Source organism: Dipodomys spectabilis, unplaced genomic scaffold, assembly GCF_019054845.1.
Source record: "Dipodomys spectabilis isolate Male_0828 unplaced genomic scaffold, ASM1905484v1 ptg000780l, whole genome shotgun sequence".
Taxonomy (NCBI): Eukaryota; Metazoa; Chordata; class Mammalia; order Rodentia; family Heteromyidae; genus Dipodomys; species Dipodomys spectabilis.
Genome location: NW_024871457.1, coordinates 33621 through 58395, shown reverse-complemented (window position 1 = coordinate 58395; position 24775 = coordinate 33621). Strand labels below are relative to the sequence as shown.

Here is a 24775-nt window from a genome sequence, read left to right as displayed (position 1 = left end):
GCTTTTGAATGCTTTAGGATATGTGGAAATGCAACAACAAACACAGACTTTCTGGAATCATCAATTTGTTTTTTGCTTAGCTTCTACCATATGAACATCCCAACCCACCAACCAAAATTTATACAATTCAAGTCTGAATAAAAGCCATTATAATTGTCTATAACTATAAAAAATAGTCATGGCCAAAAATCAAATGTATGTCTGGATGATTGTACTTACAATATGACATGTACTACAATCAATTAATTATACTTTTAGCAAGTTTTCACAACCTGGTAGGGGAGTGGGAAATCAAGTTATATCTAGCATTGAAATTCATAAAACTCAAGAAAGAAATTTATCAACAATGCAAGTGGATGAACAAGCACGTAAACCACAAAAACACCGGCTGTACCTCAAAACATTAGGGCTGAGGAAAGGGAAGGTAGTACATGTATATAATCCCAGCTACTCAGAAAACAGAGGTAGGAGGATGTTGCTCTGAGGCTGACCTTGGTAAAAGCATAATTCACTGAAAAACAAAGTAAAGCAAAAATGGCTGGGCATGACTCAAATGGTATGCTTGCTTCACAAGCTAGAGGCTCATAATTTTAAGAACAAAACAAAAACCTCTCCCTATTTAAAGAATTAAGCATATGACTTATTTGAAATGCTTTAAAAAAAACTCCATACAGCCTCATTCTCTTACAAAAAGCAATGCTTATAGAAAGTCATTTGGGGTAGAAAAGTTAACATAGCAAGCCTAAGACTTTCTTTGTAGAAGGCTTGCTTACAAGAGTGGCAGTTGTTTAGTGTTTGGTAGCTTAAATTTAGAGAGTGCTCAACTGTTAGAGGAGTTTTACTAACAATGTGGCTTTACTCTGGGGAGACCAGATTTTTCATATGTACTAACCAGAGTGTCTACTAACCAGCCACTAATTAACACTGTGGGCTCTTCTCTCTAATGACCTTCCCTGACAGGAACTTGGCATATGTTTTGCTGCCTTTTCCCTATAGGAATGAGCAAGGAGAGAAGAGGGAAGGAATCTTTCACTGAGGAGGGAAATGTCAAGGCAGCCTACTGATGGCTCCTCAAGACTTTGACCTTACTTTTCTCCCTTATAAAGCAGATGTGTCTCCACTATATCATAGGACTAATTCGTAACTTGTCATGAAACTATTTCCTTAATTGGAGGAGTTTGAACTGGGCCTTGTGTTTTCTAGGCTGGCATGGTAACTTTGAGGCATATCTTTAATAACACCATTTTTAATTCTGTCAAGTCCTTTTTAAGAACCCCCAAAAGTAAAGATAGTCTTGGAAATGTTCCCACATATGCCCTTGTGTTGAGTATGGAAAAGAGAAGGGTGGCTTGTTATCTAATGAGTACAGTAGGAAGAGTATATTACAAATAGCTTATTGAAAATTAACTGTATTTCAATGGACATATATTGCTAATGCTCTTAATGGCTTAACAGGAACATAAAATGGAAAAACAGTCCTTTTATGAAAGTCTTATAAGTACTAATAGAACTTGGTACATAAAACAAACCATCCTCCTAGAAGTGACCATGAAGCAAAAAAAGTTACTCCTACTTATTAAGGAGGCTGAGATCTACAGGACTACAGTTCAGTCAGCCCTTGCAGAAAACCCCATGAGAGGGCTGGGAAGGTGGCTCAGTGGTAGAGTGCTTGCCTTGCATGCATGAGGCCCTGGGTTCAATTCCTCAGCACCAGATAAGTAGAAAAAAAAAAGCTGGAAATGGCGCACCACATAAGTAGGAAAAAAAAGCCGGAAGTGGTGCTGTGGCTCAAGTGGTAGAGCGCTAGCCTTGAGCTGAAGAGCTGAGGGACAGCGCCCAGGCCCATAGTTCAGGCCCACAACCAGACTCCCCACCCACCCCCCCAAAAAAAAACATGAGACTTCATCTCCAAAATAAACAGCAAAAAGCATGACTGGAGGCATGACTCAAACAGTAGAGCACCAGCCTTGAGCAAGAAGCTCAAGGAAGAGTGTGAGGCTCTGAGTTCAAGCAATAGTATCAGCCCCCAAAATAATAATGCCATTGTCTGAAATATTAAAAAACAAAAAGATGTTAACTATTTCATCATGGTCATTACACTTTTCTCTCACCTGTAATTTGACTTGCACAATCTGCATATTTTCTGAGATAATAACTGGGGTGTTGTCTTTCCTCAAGACATTTTGAGAAAAGAAGGTGTTAAGCTGGATGGCTTGCCACACCTAGTCATTATATGACTGCAATTTATCACTTATCAAACACTGACAAAATCAACTTGAAATACAAATAGAAACATAATCTTAACCTTCAAGGATACCACAAACTCCTAAAAGAGATACAGAATTAAATGAATCAGTGTAATTTCAGACTGCAGGTACAAGAAGTATTCATGAATGGATCTGAAAAATGCAGATGTGGAGCACGTAATTGATGATCCATAACATGAGATACCACTAATGTTAGAAAACAAATGTGGGAAAAGGTGCTAAGCAGTACAACACCTAAGTAACATAGTCTTAAAATTACAGATAAGATCATTACTCTAACCTATATTTTAAAATAGATACACAATTTCTTTAAGCTCTAAATTTAGAAAACTAATTTTTCAAGATATAAATTTACCTGATACAAATGCTAGTATGAAATATCCTTAGAAACTAAGACCACTTTAATCAACCAAAGGACTGATGATTAAATTACATTAAGCCCTGTATAGCTTTGAAATTAAGGTATTTTGTGTTTCTATTAGAAAAAGTTCCCAACATTAAAAGATATGTTTCATTCCATTTGAAATGATATTGAAAAGGAGCCTAATTTTTTAACCCATTTCCCATAAATCAACAAAAAGCCAATGTCAATAGAGGGGAAATAAATCTTGAAATTACTTTTAACCACTCCATTAGATTTGAAAACCTCTTTTACCTTAAAAAAAATCACCAGTATGTTTTTCTTTACACACAATATTACACACAATCCCCTATCTTTGAGAACTTCAGAAATATATTAGTTCAAAATCCATTCCTTGGTTCCCACTGAGATTTAAATTACCTGAAACTAATAGCCATACTGCACGAGTTCTACTTCATAGCTTGTAAGTTGAATTCGCCAGCATGACATCTATGTTTTATATATGTAAATTCCACAGGTTTACTTCCACAACAGTGGTTGCCTAAAAGATTGGTACTGCTGCTGAAACAAATATACAAAATGAGACAGGAAGTGGCCATAATTTTTGTTGCCTGCCTTTTTTGTGCTGGCAAGCATGAACAAAATGTAGATAAGTCGCCGGGCGCTGGTGGCTCACGCCTGTAATCCTAGCTACTCAGGAGGCTGAGATCTGAGGATCGCGGTTCAAAGCCAGCCCGGGCAGGAGAGACCATGAGACTCCTATCTCCAATAAACCACCAGAAAACCGGAAGTGGCGCTGTAGCTCAAGTGGTAGAGCGCTCGCCTTGAGTTGAAGAGCTGAGGGACAGCGCCCAGGCCCAGAGTTCAAGCCCCACGACCGACAAAAAAAAAAAAAAATGTAGATAGTCTAGAACACAAAAACTGAAGATAGCAGCTCAAAGTTGTCAAAATATATGAAAAAGAAATATTTCCATATAAATCAAAGTAAGCAATATGGCTTACATCATAACAAAAATTATTTTGATACAGAAGCCACTGCTTGCATACTAGCTTTGCTTATTACATTTTCTAAAATTTAGCATGGGCAATATTAAAAGAAAATTCACTAACAGAAATACATATAGTATTGGCCAGAGTTTTGCTTTACCTATTGAATTTTTCCCAGTACTACAGGAGCTTTAGTCTACAGAACTAAACCTTAAGCTCTTACTATAGTAAAGTAAAAGGATTAACATCATTAGCAAGGAAAATAAAGCTAGGGAAAAGAGATTCCATTTGGAGCTCTCTCACTTCTACTTCCCTTGTTAAATAGCTATGCAAATAACTTTGTCAGAGCTCATCAATTATATTTGATACCTACTTTTGATGCTCTCACAAGAATCTACTTTGAAGCACAGCTATACACAATAGTCACAACTCATTTCAAGTTTTAATTATTTGCAGTCCCTGTCCTACAGTACCTCAATTACTTCCTGGTCATCAGGTAGGCACTTACTGCAGGCTAGAAAGTTCTTCACAGGTTATCAAGGAGCTGTTTAGTTCATTTCAGTGGCTAAATGCTTGATTACCACCACACTAAATAACCTTTATACTACATAATGGTGTGAAGTTTCAATGATGGCAACAGGGGACATTTAGTACCTTTATGTAGAAAAGGACCTATGGGTACAATCATGTTTTCATCAACTTGCTTGGATTTTTTTTCCGCCAACTCTGTCTTCACACATGCCCAGGTTTCTTCAACCTTGTGGAAGTCTTTACTTGACTTGGTTCACTTCCTTGCTCCCTGGAGCCCTCAAGAACATTCTCCTCACCCCCCTCTCCTGGCCACTAACTCCAGTTCATCCTTGTGCTCTCTAACAAGGGCCCTCCCCCAGTACAAAGTCATTGGATCTTTTAATGTTTTCTGTCTCTTTTGTCATCCTTAGAGAGCCCCAAATTTTCTAAGGTTTAAATCACCGTGCCTACATGTGAAATGCTAAGGTGGAATGCCAGATCTTCTCCAGAACCCATGTTAATATTAGGTTTCATTACTGTTGTATTTAGAGGTAGGACCTTCAGACCACTAGGGCTCTTACCTTTCTGTTATAAAAGGACAAGCTTGCATGTTATCACTTCTTTGCCCTTTTGCTTTCCACCATGCCATGACACTACATTGCCCCCTTCTGGAGAGCAGAGCAAGATGGACCTCAACAGATGCAGTCACCTTGATTCTGATTTCTAATCTCCAGGAATGTTCTTTAGGAAAGACCCAGCCTTTGGATATTTTCTTACACCACCACACTGAGATTAAAACAAGGAATCACAAAGTAACTCATGCTTTTCCCTTTTAGCTAATTCATATTTAGTTTCTCCAATATCTTCATGGGTTACTTCAATTTATCTTTGCAATAAACCCAAATCTGGTACCCAATACCAAATCATTTCCTTCCCCTCATAAGAACAGTAGCAATGACTAATAGATAATACTCCCAACTTAATCTTGCAAGTTGATAATCTTAATACCAAGACTGCATATACAGCCACAATTCAAAGCCACTTAAACTCCACATGTTCCAACTGTTTTTTAGTGGTAAGGGTGATTTAATGCAGGGCCGCATACTTGCTAGACAAATCTTTTCCCCTGAGACTGAGATAGACAGATGATAGAGATAGGGATAGATATCTTCAAAACATTTCTTCCCACCCAACAATCTCAAATACTTCTAAAGACTACCACCAGCATCTGCTACAGATAATTCTAAAATCTCCAATCTCTTGATAGTAGTACTACTCCAGATTATCTCTACTCTTTGCTCCCTTCTTAGATATCACTTTTTAGCTTCTGTTCAAGGCTATATTTCTGTTATCAGTCAGCAGCTTGAATATGCCTTTTCCTCTTTTCATTAACCTATGTGGTCACATGTAAAAATGGAAACCTTTACTTTCCCTTGGTCTTGGCTGATGTCCATGTTCTCCTCCTTACCTCCTTCTCATTTTTCCCTCTCCTTTCCTCCTAATTTAGACACAACTCCCGTATCCAGGGCTTTTCCCAGCATCACAATAGATCCTCCTCACTCCATTCTTTATTGCATAGAGGTATCATCTCTTCTGGTTGTTTTGCCAGAATGACAAGATTTACTTACAAGGCTTACTAAGATTTCTCTGCGATCTCATCAGATGCACTGGTCAATTAGTATCATATCATCCCTAGTTAAGAAAGAAAATGCTTTTGGAGAAGTTAATACAGTTGCATTATTACCAAAGAAAAAGGTTAACTTATAAAGACTGAATAAAAGTAGAAAATGTTACTCCCATGTTTCACAATGAAGGTACAGAAACCTATCAAACAAACACATCTATCAGAATCCGAACACTAGTTTAAGAAAACTTTAAATTTCAGGGAACTCTCTTCTGCTTTTGTTTATATCCTACCAAGAAACAAGGAAGGTACCTGGCATGTTCCACAATCACTCAATATAGTGCAGAAATATTAAAGATAGTATATATACCACTAAATAAAGGTATACATATACAAAATTCACACCTCAGAAACAGGAAATATATGTACATCTAAAAGCAGTATATGATCATTTTTAGACCTCTTCTTTTAAGAACATTGACTTCATTTGATTCAAGATATATTCTATAAATACTTTAATACATCTTAATTGTAGTTTAATCTATTTCTACCTATTTCCTCCATTTTTACCTGACTAATGCTAGAGGACTTATCTAACAAGGTCATGGGTCCTATCCTCAACACCACAAAAGTCTAGGGTCAAGTTTCTTTCAGTGCATGTAGGAAGGCAAGAGCAATACAAATTCAAGGATAGCCTGGGCTACATATCATAAACTTACCTTAAAAAAATCAATTTACTGGACCAGAGAGTATAGTTTGGTGATATAGAACTTGCCTAGCAGGCACTTATTTCCCACATTTAAAAAAAATTCCCTAGGGCTGGGAAGGTGGCTCAGTGGTAGAGCACTTGCCTTGAATGCTCGAGGCCCTGGGTTCGATTCCTCAGCACCACATAAGCAAAAAGCCGGAAGTGGCGCTGTAGCTCAAGTGGTAGAGCGCTAGCCTTGAGCTGAAGAGCTGAGGGACAACACCCAGGCCCAGAGTTCAGGCCCCACGACCGGACCCCCCCCAAAAAAATTCCCTAGTAAAAAGAAGAAGAAAAAGGTAGAGGTAGAAGGACAAGGTTTGGGGAGAAGTAGAATAATAATGAAGATGAAGGAAGATGAAGAAAAGGACTGCAAAGGCAAAGGAATGGGAAAAAAGGGAAAGAGGGAAAAGGAGAGGTGAGGAAAGGAGAGGGGAAAGGAGGGGAGGGGAGGGGAGGGGAGGGGAGGGGAGGAGGTGGAGAGGGTGATAGAGATTGAGATTGAGATTGGAGATGGAGATGAAGATGAAGATGAAGACAGAAGAGAAAGAAAGAGTTCGGGGAGGGATAGAGGGAAGGATTAGGTTGAGTACAGTGGCATACTCCTATAAACTCAGCTACCAAGAACAAGACTATCAGGAGAATGGCAAAGCCAGTGTATGGCATTGGGAAGCAGAGATCAGTATGATTCAAGTCCAGTATATGTTAAGTTATTGAAATTCCATCTCAACAAACAAGTTGGGTATGGTGGCATGCAAATCATGCTTATATAATGGAATTTCAGAAATGCTTTATCTGATCACTCAGATTAAACCAATCAGAGGACAGATGCAATCTTGAATGTGGTGAAGGTAATGAAAGTGTAATCAGAAGGGTAATACTCCATCATTATGAAGGATTATGAAGGATACAAAACTGAGCTTAACTTGACCTTGATCTTACTGAGAATGTATACTCTAATGACAATTCAAATATGACAATGCCTTGATAGAGCTGTCCTCCTAATAAGCTCCTGACCACTTAGCCATAAACTACACTTCAGACAGAGACAGGTAAGTGTACCTGTTCTTAATGCCAAAGTCAAGACTACTAAAATTACCCTTCTTCTTACAAAAGAAAAACAAGAATCCCAATTTCCACCACTTATTTTATAAAGCTGGAGAGCGCTTTTGAAAATCCTGCACACACACACACACACACACACACACACACACACACAAATCCTGCACACACACACACACACACACACACACACACACACACACACACACACACACACACACACACACACACACACACACACACACACACACACACCCCTAAGTGAGCATACTAAACTCACAGCAGGAATATAAATGCAATGAAAAGTCACACATACACACACACCCTAAGTGAGCATACTAAACTCACAGCTTACAACAGATATTCTCTTTAAGAGCAGTAGTTTTAAAAGCTTTTTTGTCTCCAGGACTAGTCATTTTTTTCAAGCATATTGAAATAGGATTCCATAAGTGGAGATTGACTTTGTTAAGCAAAAACAATGAGACTATCGGGCAAATAAGCACCTAACACCAGGCAAGTGGTACAAGCGTTAATTAAACAAATCATATGGATGACTTATATCAGTTCCTTTTAGCTATATCATATGAAACAAAATCAGATTTTCACCATTATGAATCTCCAAGTGTTGAAGTTCCAATATTTAAAATATAAAATCAAATTTAACACATTAAAATAAAATGCAATGTTGGGATATTTACTTATTAAAAAGACAAAGAAAAGCTACATTGTGAGTTGCACACAAAAATGAATGCATCTAGTTTTACAAGTTACTAATTTGGAGGTCTTTAAACATATGCTTTATTTTTGTAATGTTATGTGTATGCTTGTACTGGGGCTTGAACTCAGGGATTGCATTCTCATTTGGCTTTTCACATGGCTGGCTCTCTGCCACTTGAGTCACACTTCTACTTCCAGCTTTTTGCCGGTTAGTTGGAGATAAGAGTCTTGGGTATTTGCCTGCCACTGCTGACTCAGAACTGCAGTCCTCAGATCTCAGCCTCCTGAATACCTAGGATTATAGGCATGAGCCACAGCTGCCTGGCTCTCTTTTTAAATTTGCAGAACTCATGAAGTACCATTTAAAAAGCCTAAAGAGAAGAACTTACAAGGCAGACAATTTGAAAAGCATTTTTCTGAATGATTACGTAAGTTTAAAAAGCTTTTTTCTGAATGATTAAGTACTAAGACAACCCACATTGCACTAAGCATACACCATAATTTTTTTTCAGAAACACAGATATATATTCATGCATAATAGTTCTCAAAAATAACATCATGGCTCTTTAATAGGGAACCTTGAAAATACACATGACTGAAGGTATTCTAATTTAACAATAATCTGATAATTGTCTCATATCCAATATGATCCAAAAGTAGATTTTTAATGCTTAATACTTTCCAGAAAGATTGCCACTGCAATAAATAAATGTATCCTATTAAACATTTCCCCACTTTAAATTCCATTCCACCTGTGCTGAGGGTAGACACACAACAGCTCCTGAATGAGGAGTAATATATTATCATGAGAATAGTGATCTCATAAATTGCAAACCAAAAATGTGTTGTTTAATTTGCTTATTTTATGTGTTATTTTCAGTAAGCAACTGAAAGGCTTATACAGAGTGGCCATCAATATGTTCTGGCAATGAAGTGAATGTAAATGAAGAATCAGTGATACTTCAAAAATATATCAAAAAGGGAAGGGAAGTTTAGGGAAAGCAGTACTTTACACAAGAATGCTGGGTAGCATATGAGGAGGAATGGTGACACTAAAAATAAATACATACATACATACATACATACATACATACATAAATACATAAATAAACAAATCACCATTTTGTAATAATCCTTCTTACAGGCAAGATCTTACTCAGCATATGAAATGTTTCTGGGGAACAAGTTATTTGCACAGTCTCAAAGGATAATGCCACATAGCACTTGTAAATTATGAAAACAAATATGTAGAATACCTCATAGACCAAATGACCACAGTTAACATCACCAAGGATGTGGAAGCTGATATATGTTTGTACCGCAGGATGCAATGCAATGAAGATGAACATCACTTTTGCAGCATCTTTATGAAGAATGTTTATCCTAAATTTAGTCCTGGGGAAGCAGTCAAACTCAAGTTGAGAAATAGCCTAGGAGCCCATAACTGGTGGCTCACTACTGAAATCCCCACTACTTAGAATGCTTAGATCTGAAAATCACACAGTTCGAAGCTAGCCCAGGCAGGAAAGTCTGTGAGATTCTTATCTCCAATTAACCACCAAAATAAGCCAGAAGTAAAAGTATAGCTCAAAAAAGGCTATGTGACAACGCCTCGGTCTTAATTTCAAGCCCTGATATTTGCACCAAACACATAAAATAACATGCTTGATTTCCTCAAAGTGTTACTTATTTTTTTTAAGTCTAGGGATTGTTGTACAGTAAACATTAGAAACACATAACAAATCTAATTTAGGATCCCTGATTGGATTCTGGGTGAAAAAATTATAAAGGGCATTTGTGAATAGTTGTAAAACTTGAAACAAGTGTGTGTTATTAGATAACAGCATTGTATACAAGATAAGCTCCCTAAATTTGTTAATTATACTCTACATATATATAAAAGTTCCTTGATCTTAGGAGAAATACATTTCAGTATTCAGGGGTAAAGCCTAACAAGTTAGCAATGAAAACTCAGGCAAATAATGGAGAAATGAGAAAAAGAATAAAGCAAATATAGTATAATGATTATGATTATAAAACCTGAGGGTGAGATGTATGGATATTCATTGTAATACTTTTGCAATGTTTCCAAAGCTTTGGATTTTCTCAAAATGAGAAATGAAAGCAAATAATAAAGTATGGCAGCAAGTCCTTAAGAAAAAAGACAAAATGAGGGGGCTGAGAAGGTTGCTCAGTGGTAGAGTGCTTGCCTTGCATGCATGAGGCCCTGGGTTCAATTCCTCAGCACCACATAAGCAGAAAAAGCCAGAAGTAGCACTGTGGCACTAGTGGTAGGGCACTAGCCTTGAGCTGAAGAGCTGAGGGACAGCACCCAGGCCCAGAGTTCAGGCTCCATGATCGGAAAAAAAAAAAAAAGACAAATTGAGAAACCATACAATAAGTAATTCCTTTAATAAAGGTATTAACTGCCAAAATTCCAATCGTGTTTTAAGTCATTTCCAATGATTAATTTGTTCTATATGAAAAGCTTAGAAACATTTGGGGTGATTTTAATAAACTTCTTCAAATGTGATAACTGAGAAATAAAATTAAAATTATGCAATATGATGTGACATTTTATAATTGGACTACATTAAAAACAAAAGCATGAAATTGTTTTAGCAGCTATTTCAGCCTAGTCATCTGTTTAACACAAGTAATTTTTGGAAATGAAAATTTTTCTTCATTTGCAATAATAATTCTTCAGTGCCCCCCTGAAAAAAAGAAAACTGAGTTTTACAAAATTTTGTGAGACTTACTGAAACGTTTTCTGCTATTTTTATCCATTTGATACTTCTATAGATTATTATACAAATTATTCATATTTCACAAATGTGAAAATGTATCATCATACATAGCTGCCAAGCTAAGAAAAGAGATTTAGTGTTGTTTCACATCTTGATAGCATTTTGTGTATCACTTTAATGCAATAACAGTTATAGAGGAAAACACATAAAGATGGTCTGAAAATGCTTACATATTCAAATACTTCTAAAGATAAAATCATATCACAACTTTTCAAGGCATAAAATGCTTGTATATACTGAGTTTGCATTACCTAGGCTACAATGCAAGGAGTTCAGGTACCAGAATTTAATAAAAAGCTATATTCAATAATATGCTATAATTTTCCAAAATTATCTATCAGTTTACCTAATCATAAAACAGACTCATTTCTGAAAAGGGAAACAGTGCTACAAAAAGGTAGAAACTACTCTAAAAATATAACTATGTGGTAGAGAAATGATTGGATATAAATGGACCAAATTATCAACAGTGCTGTATATATGAGTTTAGAGAGATATGGGTGATGTGTTTTTAATTCCATTTCCTTAATTTCATTACCTAATTATATGAAATGCATTATGTCACTCTATGAGGATACTATGAGGATAGTAAACTTGAAAATTATTTGTTTAAAATCACGCACCTGAAAGAAATACGGTTTTTTGAATTTAAACATTTAATGCTACTTACAAAGGGCAAATTCTTTACTACCACAAATCTGAAAGTAGTATGCCAGAAACTGACCCCTCTCAGACTTCATGTGTCCTCACTTCTAAAAATACTTAGTGAATCCTAATTTAGAGATCATATAGATTATTAAGTGGTGAAGAGTTCAAACAAAACATGAAAATGCTATCATGTCTGTGTGGTATAAAATGCAGATATTTTAATACTTATATGGAAGATGGTGATAAGACTCATAATTATTTGTGCATTTTCATAAAGATTGTGATAATAAGCCAGGTGCTAGTGGCTCACACATGTAACTCAGGAGGCTAAGATATAAGGATCAATACTTTAAACAAGCCTGGACAGACAAATCTGCAAGCCTCTCATTTCCAATTAACCACAGTAAAACTCCAGAACTGGAGATGTGGTTCAAGCAGTAGAATGCCAGCTATAACAGAAGAAAACTGTGATAGAGACTGAAGCCCTGAGTTCAAGCTCTAGTACCAACACACATACACACACTAAATAAAATAGTGGAACCCAGGAAACATCTTAGAAGTCCTAAGCTGTTACAAAGGTGATAAATATAAACTGGCTTCGAAACTGACAGCAAGGAATGAATGAACAAATGTAGGACTGTATTTGGAGTTACCAGAAATGGTGGTCACATTCTTTATATTAGGAATCACCATGCCAATCATTTCTTTAGCTGATAATTACTATCTATCATGACTTCAATGTGTAACATGTTCTTTATTTTGGGATGGGGAGGGGGGATTGGTTGTAGTGCTTGAACTCTTGGACTAGATGCTCTCCCTGAGCTTTTTTGCTCAAGGCTAGCCCTTTATCATTTTGAGCCACAGCGTCATGGCCAGCTTTTTCGGGCAGTTATTGGAGATAAGAATCTTTGGCTTTGAATGGTGGTCCTCAAATCTCAGCCTCCTGAGTAGATAGGATTACATGCATGAGCCACCAGCACCCAGCAATGCACCATGTTTCATAGTTAATAAATCATTTCATCCCACTAGTAGGATATTGAGAGTAAATTCAAAAGGGCTCAAAAATGGTTCAACGTTTTACCCCAAACCACTCAACCATTAAGAGACAGAGCCCTGACCTACTAAATACCAGGCCTTCAAATTCCAAATGCTGTCATTTTCCACTCTGTTGTAATTAATGCCATCCATTTTGTGGCATGGTTTTTCTATATACCAAACTGTGAACAAACACAATTGGAAAAAATTCCAGGTAAACAACTAGAAGTCTTAATAAATAGACATAGCACCACTTGATTTCCAGGGTATGACGGCAAATTAGAAGCTTTACCATGTGATTCTGCAAATGGGAAAAATTAGGGTAACAAATGACAGGCTATGTTCTAAAGCAGAAAGAAAGGAAGACTACAGAGAAGCACACAATAGAGCTGGGTGCTACTCAGGATGCTGAGATCTGAGGGCCTAGGTTTAAAGGTTAGCAGGGCAAGAAGTCCATGAAACTTTTATCCCTGACTAACCAGCCAAAAGACAAGAGGTGCATCTCAAGTGGTAGAATACTAGCCTTGAGCGTAAAAGCTAAAGTACAGTGTCCAGGCCCTGAGTTCAAGTCCCAAGAACAGCACAAAAAAAGAATTGTAAGTAGCACCACTTAAAGCCGTCAGGAAACACACACACACTGAATAAAATATGAGTATTTACATTGGTTATATTATCAAGTAAGTTGCACTTATACTTCTGAGGTCCCAAACTATAAATGTACTAGAAACAACTTTTTAAAAAGACCACAGTGCAATATGTAGTGGCTTCTACCTACAAGCCCAATTACTTTACGTGAAGAAGTAGAAGACTGTGATTTAAGGTCAGGCCAAGCAATAAACTTAGCAATAACCTCTGAAGAAACAAGCAGAATATGGTGGCCCACATCTGTAATATAATCCCTGCTGTACAGGAATTGAAAATCAGAAGCATGGTCCAAGGCTAGTCTGATCAAAACAACTGGACCCTACCTGAAAAAAATTACTAAAGCAGTGGGTGGGGGAATATAGTTCAAGTGGTAAATAATTTGCCTTTTCTAATAAATGTAAGGACCTCAAGGGAGCTTAAAAAATAAAAACCTGGCTAGAACCTGAATAGAACCTGGCAATAAGTGAAAAAGATGAAGGATCCCTTAAACCTATGAGTACCCTAAGAGAGATTGCATGGATGAAATGAACAAGCCCTTAGTGGAACAGGAAAGTAATCAAGAAGAAAAAGACCGGCTGAGAAGGTGGCTCAGTGGTAGAGTGCTTGCTTCGCATGCATGAGGCCCTGGGTTCGATTCCTCAGCACCACATAAGCAACAAGAAAAAAGCCGGAAGTGGTGCTGTGGCTCAAGTGGTAGAGCGCTAGCCTTGAGCTGAAGAGCTGAGGGACAGCGCCCAGGCCCAGAGTTCAGGCCCCACGACCGGACCCCCAAAAAAAAAAAAAAAGAAGAAGAAGAAAAAGACCAACATTACAATTAGAGGAGCTTACATTTATTTATTTTTTAGGGGAAAAGGGGCAAAGATTTTAGGATATTTGACTACATTTGCAAAGGGAGAGTTTATTGGTTTTTGGTTTTTGGTTGCCAGTCTTGGGACTTGAACTCTGGGCCTGGGCACTGTCCCTGAGCCTCTATGGGCTCAAAGCTAGTGCTCTACCACTTGAGCCACAGCGCTACTTCTGGCTTTTTCTGTATATGTGGTACTGAGGAATCAAACCCAAAGCTTCATGAATGCTAGGCAATCACACTACCACTGAGCCACATTCACAGCCTGAGGACACAGTTTTTAAGATGAATTATAAACTAAACTAGGAGCTTTCAAATTTCAGTTTATTACCGCTTCTTGTCAGAGAAATTGCAAGTATATAGATATTAAACACAAGGATTCATAATTATGTTACTGCTGTTACAGCCTAGTGTGTTTTAAGATGTCTAAGGTGTATTAAAACATGGTCCTTGCCCTCTGAGAGCTTATAAACATTTTAATTACACAGTATTAATTAAACAAAACTAATTAATTATGAAAGCCAAGACTGCATAGGAAAGGTGAGCATGAATGGTATAAAACTCAAAGAAGCACAATGTTTAATCTCTTTTAAGATACCAGGAAAATGGCTTTGAAAAAATTATATGCCATTGCTAAAAATGTAATTATTTTTAATATTTCTATTTGGTTCTTAATGCAGCAGCATCCTTTTCCTCATAATGAAGTTTCAGAGTGTTATCTTTTGTCGGCACTGATGTTAATTGCTTGCAAATACTTGATATGGAAGCACAGAAATGATTTGTACTGGGTCATTTGGGGCCCACAATGTAGCCTGTGCAGACAGCTCTTCTACAGTGAGGGTTCTCTGTATTCTGTAGGCATGGTGATAAGGATTCTCTCAACGGCACATGGTCATGGACCAAATTCTCACGGGGTTACAAAGGGCAGACACCTATAGTGTTCATTATCCACAGCTGCCTAAAACCTACCAAATCTTGCTAAGAGAGTGGAAAAGGCCAAGCTTTGACATCTTTCTGACCCCATTCATATCCTGGCTTTCCCAGTTTATTACTGTTAAACTGGAGGCAATAGGCATGCTTTTCTAAGCCTTTCTCTCATCTACAAAAATATGGAGCAAGTTGTTCATGAGAATTGTATAAGTTTTCATATGCAGCCAGCTTTGCACAATTCCTGGCACCTACTAATCTTTAATAGTTAGCTATTATTAGGTTTAAAAAAGAATGCTAAGCGGGGCACCAGTGGCTCACACTTTTAATCCTAGATCTGAGGATGCTGGTCCAAAGCCAGCCTGGGCAGGAAAGTCCATGAGACTTTCCAGTTTCCAGAAACTGGAAGTGGAACTCAAAGTGATAGAGCACTAGCCTTGAATGAAAGAGCTCAGGATCAGAGCCTAACTCCTAAGTTCGAACCCCATGACAGACAAAACAAAAAACAAAAACAAAAAAAAAAAAAAAAACCAAACTCTAATATTACATTAGTATAAAATATGAGGGATGTCATAATAAAATACACAGTCTGGGTAGTCTAAACAACAGAAGTTTACTTTCTCACATTTTGTGAGGCTTAAAATCCAAGATTAAAGTGTCAACAAGTTTGATTTTTTTTCCAAGGCCTCAACCTAGCATGAATGTCCAAATTTCCTCTTCTTATGAGGACAATAGCAAGATTGCATTGGGCCCATCCTATGGGTTTCATTGGAACTTACTTCTTTAAAGACTCTTATCTTCAAATACAATTACATTGTGCCTTAGTGAGCATTAGGATTTCAACATAATTTGGGGAAAAGACACAATTCTGCCCATGGTATGTAACTCTTCTCATGTGAAGCAAAGGCACTCCGTACAATAAGAAAATCTAAAATAATTTTGGGTAAGAACCTCAGTTCTCATGAAATACAACTCAATTTAATAACACAGAAAGAATGGATTTAAGCTCATTTCACTTTTTAGCCCTCTGAAGGCACACAAAACCATTATGATCATAGTCATCATTATCATCATCATCATCTTCAACCAATCAAAATCAACGTAGCTAATTGAAGTGTACAAAGCCATTACTATTATCAAAGCACAAGAATCACATTGTAAAAGTACTTGATTCCTTTGATCCCAAGTTCATTGAAGAAAAAAATGAAGACAGATCAACATAAAAAAAAGTGAGCCCAAAGAGCTTTAAATATCTCCAAGTGATGCTGTTAAAATCCATTTTTTTGTTTTCCATAGTTTTAGTAGATATAGCTGCAACTATAGTAGCATGTTATTACTGTATTAATAGGTACCTGAACTTTAGTGACAATAAGTTACTCCAACTATCACTAGTCACATGATAATTATTTAGAAATGAATACTTTCATACAAATACATACATACGTAAATCTAGTTACTAATTGAAATTATGAGTATTAGTTGACAATTGACAGGAAATAGTTTTTCCAGCACATACTAGCTATATGTATCTACATCTGTCTCCCCAGGACCGGCAGGCAGTCTGTCTGTCGTGTCTGTCTGTCTGTCTGTCTGTCTCTCTCTCTCTCTCTCTCTCTCTCCCTCACACACACACACACACACACACACACACACACATCAGAAGCCTACATTCTAAATCTAAGGAGGAAGCTAGGCATGGTAGCAGTTACATGAAATCCTAGCACTCTGGAGGCTGAGGCAGAAGGATTCAGGAGTTCCAGGCCAGCAGAGGTAGGTTGGCTCTAAATAACTTATTTAAATTATGTAACATACAAACAAATCTAAGGTGGCAGTTTTGCTATAATCTTGTTTTGCCCTTACTCCATTCAAAAGACCTAACGTTGGTTCTGCTAAATAATCTTTTCTTAACAGATAAGCAGATAAAAGAAACTTGATTATCTAAAACAGAAAATGGAATCAAATATGTGGGAATGGAGCCAACATTTTCAATACAGATGCTCTTTTACATTGAACATAATCTGCTTGGTGTCCTGTTTTCCCCTGCAGGCAAGGCTGGGATAGAAAAAGTACCACTTCATAAAAAATAGCCTATGTCCTACCACCTTAAGTTTTACACTGGCAATGGCAAATCTTCCACAGAGCTTTTAAAGGATATGGAGTGTAGAGATTGTATCTTTCCAACAAAGGCAAGCAAGAACACATGCGTGTGTGTACATGTGTGTGCATGCATGTATGCGAGCACAAACACACACAATCACGCATATAAATTCACTTACAATTTATTAACTTATGCTATGATACTCATAGGCTATATAAAACTGGCAAAAAATGTGTACCATAGTTGAAAAGAAAAACAGACCAACTCAATATGAAACAATGGCCATCCCAGTTTTTGCACAACGTATATAAAGCAGCAAATTTTCTGTCTACTCACTTATCTGATTGTGTCTACACACAAAGTAAAATCTTCAAATAGAAATGCCTAACAGTCACAACCAGAATGCACACAGGTAGTAAACTTGAAATGCAGAATCCTATGTGAAAAATACATCTTTTCTTTCCAATATGACGATATATTTTTGAAATATTTCTAAAACACAACCCCATACACATAAATACTATCAGTTCACAAAATTTATAGGAAAACATAATGTCAATGTTTATGCTGCCATTTAGACAATGCCAAATTCACAAGGTATGAAGAATATTTCATAATCTACATCATAGAATTCTTAAACAGTAAATTTAACATATCAAGATAAAACAACAATTTATTATAATGTACTGAGAGGGAAAGTAATGATGAAAAAATCACTTTAACAATGAATGTAGAATTAAAAAACAAGACCTTTCAAAATATATGAATATTTTTTTCCAAAAGAATACACAAATCAGCTAGCAATGATAAACATGTTAGAAAATGAGAAAGGAAAAAGAAAAAAAAATGAGAAAGTAATTGTTGCATATAAGGAATATGAAATTAGAAAGGCTGAAATGAGTACTTTAATAGTGTTTGTACTATTTTTAAGAGATCACTTGTTATATGTCATCATTAAAAAATCTCAGGCTTTACTGTGATCTAATTATGAAATCAATTTTTTTACTTTTATAGAACAGTTAAAAATAATGGCATTATTTTTATTCTAATTGAATTTAGTTTTTAACAAAATTATCACCAATATAAAACTAAATACTTCACAGTAGCAACTATTGTATAAACCTTAAATCCATGGTGGGTACGGGGGAGTCTGTATACAGAAAGTGATGTTTTACCACCATGAAGCAACCACTTCAAACTCCAATAATCAATGTTTTGTCTCCCCCTTCTGGACTATGTCATTATAAAAAGAAAACCAGCAAAATAAGTTATAATCTTTTTTCCCAGGATGTAGTCAAATAAGTGGGCCAGACCCAAGTATACAATTAATTGAAGTAATCGTTAAGATACTGTTCTATTAATACCCTAATAAAATTTTAGTGTAATTATGCAATAATAACTGCAGAGCCCAGAAAATACCTTACCATGCTTACTGATATTTATGGTTAGTATTGTTACTAGGTTGTGCTTATAGTGAAGGAACATATCAAAAACATTTTGAATCTAGCCATAAATTTACACTTTTAACAGGAAGTTACTCTTGGCATTGCCTTCCTCGCTAGTCTAGGGAAAGAAGCCCATTTGGCTCTATTTTAAGAAATAGGTTCTACAACAGTCACTCAGTTAGCACCAGTGATTCTTTGTGGCCCACTTAGGACAAAGAAATACACATTTTTACCTGTCTTTCATTATGGCAGGCATGGCCTCCTTTTTTGTTGCAGGGAGGGGGCGGGGGGGGGGGGGGGGAGGAATGTGCTGTTACCAGTGATTCAATTTAGAATACTGGGCACTGTTCCTTAACTTTTTCACTCAAGACAGGCACTTTACCACTTGAGCGGCAAATCCACTTCCAACTATTTTTTTTTAAGTTTATTGTCAAGGTGATGTACAGAGGGGTTACAGTTACATGTGTAAGGTAATGAACCACTTTCAGCTTTTTGGTAGTTAACTGCAGATAAGAGTCTCACAGAAATTCAAATGTGACCTTTTAATTATCCAGTAGACAGTAACATTACAGGATATTGGGCCCATGTAACCTCCATTACCTAGTGAAGGCATTCTGGCTTCAGTTTATATACAGGTAAAAGCTATTCTAATTATAACAATGTATAGTATCAATGTGCAGAATATATTTACAAGAGTATAGTATCAATGTGCAGAATATATTTACAAGAGTAAAAGCAGTAGTTTAAAACAGAGAAGCACATGATAAAAATAAACTGTTAATGTTATTAAGATTGCAACATACTCTTGCATGGTGAAACTATCCTCCTGCTTCTGTAATCTTAATCAATTCTCCTTAATTTATAAAACTTACTGAATTCATCATCCTAGACTCCAAATGTGGTCTTGCTCCTGTCTTCTTTAATAGGAATCCTCAAGTACTTTTAGTCATCCAGGCTTGAATTTTCATTCATTATTGATTCCCCTATCTCTTCTTTCCTTTTCAATCGTTTGCTAAGGGTGATATATTCTACTTCCATGATCTCTCTCTTTCTCTCTCTCTCACACACACATCTATCTATACTATCCATTTAAAGTTTCTACTAAGCACACTCAAGTTCTTATTACTGAAACGATTGTAACAACACCTACTTGGTCTCCCTGCCCTCTTCTCTAACCTGTTCAATTTCCACTGTTCCATTAATCCTCCTGAAATACATCTCTGAATTTATCAATCCATGGCTCAAAACTTCCCAAGGCAAGTCACTGACTACGGAAGGTCAGAACTCTTCAGCATTTCTCTCCTAAAATGAATTTAGGACACCTAAGTAAATATGTTTTAAATCACTCTCCATAGCTCTTGGAGTTCTTTAATAAATACATGCCATAATACCCTTTATTCACCCTACTTCACCTACAGTGGCCTCTTTGCTAATGGCCAAATACTTCATGCACACTCCAGCAGGCCTTTACACTTGACCTTCTCCTTGTCTGCAGAGCTCTCCTTTAGATATTTGTGTGTCTCTCCATTCTGATGTCATTATCCAAATATCATTTGCTTGGAGAGCTCAACTATTTAAAACCGCATATACCTGAGCACTCTGTGCTTATTCATGTTCCTTTTTTATTTTTTTTTCCTTTCACAGAATTTACCACTTACCAGTCATCACATTTAATATGTGTCCTTATTGTCTGTTTCTCTGACTAAAATGGTAGGTCCATGCTTTATCAGCCTAGTACTGTACTGTAACTGGCAATAGGAGTTAAGATCCAGTTTTTAAAATTGTCTTTTTTAGCTCTATCTCCCTACAGGAAATACCATGCTGGGAATGAAAATGTACCATTTCCAGAGCTGTAATCCCTGCCACTAGGAGAAAGGCCATACCTCAGTTCCACAGTCAGGGCTCAATTGGGGCTTATAGCTAAATCTCCATAGGCAAATATCCTGGCTTTTGTTCCTACAACTTGTTGCCACTACTGTGGGAAAGGGAGTGAATCACAAGGGCTCTTATCCTCAATTTAGCCCAAACTGTACGTTCTTTTTTTTAATATATCATTTTTGTTTTAAGGTGAACTAGCATTTGATCCTAGAGCCAACTTTATGGCCAGGAGCTTTGGTAATAACACTTAGAATACTGCCCAATATGCAGTTGGCACCTAGTAACATTTTGTTCAAGAAAGCAAGGGAATAGTGCTACAAAGATTTAAGTGGTCACAGGGAATGAATGAGTGGTAAATCAAAACATGCATAATCAGCTCTTTCTGATGCCAAAACATTTTCCCAAACAGCCCTGGCTGCTGCCCTAGGCACTCAATTATTAATGTTATTTATCATTGGTCACTATAGTTTCAATCATGTGTCATCATATCAGTTCTTACCTCCTCCCCACAAGGAAGAATGCTTATTTTTGATTATTGCTCACTTGCAATGAAATTAAATCAATCATCATAGTTGTTTTCTAATTCTGTTTGATGACATGTGTTACAAAGGGATAAAAATGCTATATGTTGGTTCACAAAGACCTATAACACTTATGTAGAACTAGGAGCTACTGAAAAACCTTATTCAATTTTTCCTACTGCAAATAATTTTTGCAACTTTGATAACTACTGGTAAGTATTTTATCATTTCCCTACAGACTCTATCTCTATAAAATCCTCAACTATTTGATTAACTTAAACTATTTATTAAAATATAATCTTATCAATATTGACTTCAGACCACTTATCATTGCCACATTTTTTTCTCAAAGCCCAGCAATAATCCACATCAAAATACACATACCTTCCAATATATAACCAAAGTATTCTCCTTCAAACATCCAGCTAACTCTTCCTACCATTTGTGACCCAGAATACTTAGCAAAAAATAAGAAAAATGTAGCACTATGCAACTTTATTATGTAGTCTTTATACTTTGTCTTACATATCAAGCATTTTATAGTATTCACTAAATTTTGAAAATATCTAAGTTGGGGCCAGGTGCAAGTGGCCCACACCTGTAATCCTAGCTACTCAGGTGGTTGAGATCTGAGGATCGCGGTTCAAAGTTAACCTTGGCAGGAAAGTCCATGAGAGTCTTATTTCCAATAAACTACTCAGAAATAAACAGAAGTGGTACTATAACTCAAGTGGTAGAATGCTAGCCTTGAACCCCGAGAGGCCCAGGGAGAGAGCCCTGACTCGGAGCTCATATACACTTTGGACATACTTATTGCAAATGTTACTTACATAGAAGGATACATTAAATACAGAAACTATATTTCAAAATTCTCCTGAATTTATTTAGTAATGCTAAATTTAGTATTGCTAAATATCCCCTGTTTACAATGTGGGAAATTGAAGATCAGAGAGGCTGTGTAAATTATCCAAGGTCATACACAGGTAGTATAAAGCAGAGACAAAAATCTGAATCCAAGTTCATTTAAACTGAACATATGACCCCTACTAAAGTGTACATTCCTTTTTAGAATGCATATTATGGTCATAAAAAGACAAGGCCATAGGATGCTAAAGACTATTATTCAAGGGTATAAATTACTATAAATAAAATAGAAATGTCATAGAAGGAGCCCTTATGGAACATTAAAGTGAAAAACTATAAAGAAACTGGAAAAGAAAGTGCTATATGATTTCCCATAAATTATTATATGGAAATAAGTTGGGAATCAGGATTAAGATAGGCCTCGTGGAAGAGCTGTAAAATGTGGGCAAAATATTTATAAAGGAAAACATTCTAGATAAAAAAGGATTTAATAAGCAAAGTCAGAAACAATATTACCTAAGGTGGAGGGGGTAGTTGTATTCGGGTAACAGGCACTTTTCTAGCTTCACTTTTTAAAGTAAAATTTAAAATGCTGCATAGTGAAGAGGAAGTCTGATAGTCAAGATCAGCCAGGCCTCATAGCCTTCAGTTCTGCTTCAAATACCAATATTGGAGAGACAAAGGGAATAATAGTGAGCTATGCAGACTAGTTTTACTCATATTCCATCTTTCCTTTTTCAACCTGTTACATCATTCTCTTTTTTTTAACTAATATGACCATAGCCATAATATTTGTTTATTCTAGAATTTCACCTATGAGATTCCTATTGCCCTTTCTTTTCCTTCCTTCCTTCCTTACTTCCTTCCTTCTTTCCTTCCCACCTTCTCTCCCTCCCTCCCTCCCCCCTTTCTTTCTTTCTTTCCTTCCTTCCTTCCTTTCCCTCCCTTCCTCCCTTCCTTCCTTCCTTCCTTCCTTCCTTCCTTCCTTCCTTCCTTCCTTCCTTCTTTCCTTCCTTCCTTCTTTCTTTCTTTCTTCCTTTCGCCAATCCTGGGGCTTGAACTCAGGACCTGGGTACTGTCCCTAAACCACTTTGTGTTCTCTCTCATTTGAGCCATAACACCATTTCCAGTTCTTTTCTGAGTAGTTTATTGGAGATAAGAGTCTCACAGAATTTCCTGTTTAGGCTGCCTTTGAACTGTGATCTTCAGATCTCAGATTCCTGAGTAGCCAGGATTACAGGCTAAACCTCCTAATGAGACTAAGACACAAAGACTTTTTGTAACTGACTTTTAACCAGAGTGATTGTATATACTCTTTTTTATTCCTCTCTTTAGTAGCAAATTACAGATTAAAAAAAAAAATCTTCCTTGCCTAAACTCTAAAACTAACCCTTCACATTTCCTTTAGGCACTAATTTCAATAATTGCTTCCCTTTGTAACAGGATTTTCCAGCTCATATGTGGGAAACATCACAATAGGTTGAACAAGGGGAAGGGGGGAACAGCTCCACAAAAAATGTACCCATTCTGGGAACCAGGTAGACACTGCTGGCCTCCCACTTTGCAATCTTTACTACATTGAATCTTCAGGGCCTATTGTTATTTTTTTTTAACCTGTCTGCCTTCTTCCCCATTAGACCTAGATTCCTGATGGCAGAGGCTAGGCCCATTAGCAAAATGACATTTCAAGAAAGGGATGTTACAAGGAAGGAATTTCTTCAAATATACATAACATACTGCTATGGGAAGGAAGGAGTTACATAGGACCTTCTAAGACTGACACAAAGCTCAATCTTGATGGATATTTATGAGCTTCCTGATCACTAAAGAAGAAAAAGATAGTCCAACTCAAAAGCAGGATATACTTGATTTAGAGGTGATATAGAAAAGTGTCTTCAAGAATTACCATGCATTTCCCTGTAGATGTTGTGAGTAGGGAAAGGAGGGAGCATTGAAAGAGGATTGAGGGAGGGAGGATGGGAAAGGAAGGAAGGAAAACTGAGGGAGGGAAGAAAGTTTTTTTAATTTTACTGTAAAAATACAGAGGAATTACGATTACATGAATAAGGTAATGAGTACATTTCTTGTAGAGCATTGTGAAAAAAATTTAAGTAAATAAACATCAAATATATTCACTCTTCTAGATAATTCAGTATTCAGTAATATTAAAGGCATTTTATTGAACAACTTTAAAACTGAGTAGCAGGAAGTGGAAATAACTTTAAAACTGAGTAGCAGGAAGTGGTGGTAAGGGCAAAGAGCAGAAGGCACACAAATGGAAGGAGGAAGAGTGAGCAAATGCAGTCATTATATTTAGTGTACATTATGTAAAAATTGAACTATATAACTCGAGGGTAAGGATATTAGGGGTAGTAATGGGGAAGAATAATAAGATGTATTCATAATTTGAGTTATAGAATAGAAACCTCATCGTATAACTGTTCCCTGCTCCCAATCAGAAACACTTAAGTCAATGTAGGACACTTCTGGCTTGTTATGTAACAGTTTATCATGTAATTACATCACTGAGTTAAAGTACCTTAGTGTATAAAACCTTTTTGTTTGTTGTTGTTGTTGGTCATGGGGCTTGAACTCTGGGCTTGGGCACTGTCCCTGTGCTCTTCAGCTCAAGGCGAGTGCTCTACCATTTGAGCCACAGCTCCACTTCTAGTTTTCTAGTGGTTTATTGGAGATAAAGAGTTTCAAGGACTTTTCCTGCCTGGGCTGGTTTTCAACTGTGATCCTCAGATCTCAGCCTCCTGAGTAGCTAGGATTACAGGCGTGAGCCAC

General features: G+C 36.8%; 1 protein-coding gene across 1 annotated transcript in view; it reads right to left on the bottom strand.

Annotated features, from left to right (window-relative positions):
- The window catches only part of LOC122102256 (protein diaphanous homolog 2-like), a gene marked incomplete at its 3' end in the record, with an annotated part of 91499 nt that overhangs the window by 43017 nt on the left and 23707 nt on the right, over window positions 1-24775 (bottom strand). The gene's annotated exons all lie outside the window — the stretch shown is intronic.